Below are 1,140 nucleotides of genomic sequence, written 5' to 3'. Positions count from 1 at the left end.
GGGGGTGGGGGCAGATTTCTTTTTACATGGTCCAGAGGCACAACACATTTTGATTGGTCTACGGATAGATACTGTGCAGAATCCCAGTCGTTACCTTAGAAATGCAAAGTTCAATCTACCCAGTTCCTAGTTTTGAATATCAGGATAACGACTACGAATAATTTTACGATTTTTAAAGAGCAGATAATATAACATTTGATTTCTGACCTCACAGTAACTTAAAACGGCTAAATAATGTCAGATAGAACTTTGTAATTTTAAAGTTGCGCAATGACAGTTTATGCTATCTGAGTTTTCTTTTTTCAAATGCATAATCTGCTTAATATTTCCGACAGCAGACCAACGTCTATGGTGTGGCACAATAAGAAGATCAGTCACAAATCACAACACGCATTTGTATGATAATACTATTATTTCATTGCGTGCTGACAGTACTGTTGTCTGTCTTTTAAGTTGTTTTTTTCCCTTTTTGGTAAGTACATGTATTTTACGGCGCTCGCAACTGCATAAAGTCATTGCGCGGGACACAACTAACATTTTTCAGATGGAGGGAAATGTTGAATTTTGCCCAGATAGCGGCCGAAGCCTACTCTTATCGATTTTGGACCACCAAGGGATCTTTAACGTGCGCAACTTGCACTCTGGACCTCCGAGGTTTTTCGCCCTTGTCCGAGAAGGCTAGGTGTAGAGCTTTCCTACTAGAAGATCAGGGGTGTGGCCGAAGACGGGGCCATGGAGAAGCAGTGGAAAGGCTGCAGAAAGAGTCAGGAGCCCAGAAGGGGCAAAGAAGGTGAGGGGTGAGGGCAGAAAGTGAAGACGAAAGCAGATGACAGAATATGGAGCAGGGAATGAGGTGAAAGGAGACAGTTTTAGAGAAGAAAATGTTTCCGTCGCTAACCGGATTCGAACCCGCGACCTTTGATTGAGAGGTCAAAATCATGACCTCGAGGCCACGAGAGCCCCGTTTTAAGGTTTCGTTATAGAAAAAAAAAAAGGAAAAGAAAAAAATAAGAATAACGAGTTTATTTACGTGACCCAACATAATGATATTATTAACTCTCTTCTTATCTCCTACTTTCCCACACACAAACACACACACACACACACACACACACACACACACACACACACACACACACA

The 1,140-nt window shown here is 41.8% G+C and overlaps 1 protein-coding gene across 1 annotated transcript in view; it reads right to left on the bottom strand.

Annotated features, from left to right (window-relative positions):
• Positions 1 to 1,140, bottom strand: part of LOC101849463 — a gene marked incomplete in the record, with an annotated part of 69,997 nt that overhangs the window by 52,322 nt on the left and 16,535 nt on the right.

The sequence above is a fragment of the Aplysia californica genome, unplaced genomic scaffold, assembly GCF_000002075.1.
Source record: "Aplysia californica isolate F4 #8 unplaced genomic scaffold, AplCal3.0 scaffold00210, whole genome shotgun sequence".
NCBI classification, from domain to species: domain Eukaryota; kingdom Metazoa; phylum Mollusca; class Gastropoda; order Aplysiida; family Aplysiidae; genus Aplysia; species Aplysia californica.
This window is presented reverse-complemented; position numbering and strand designations above follow the sequence as displayed.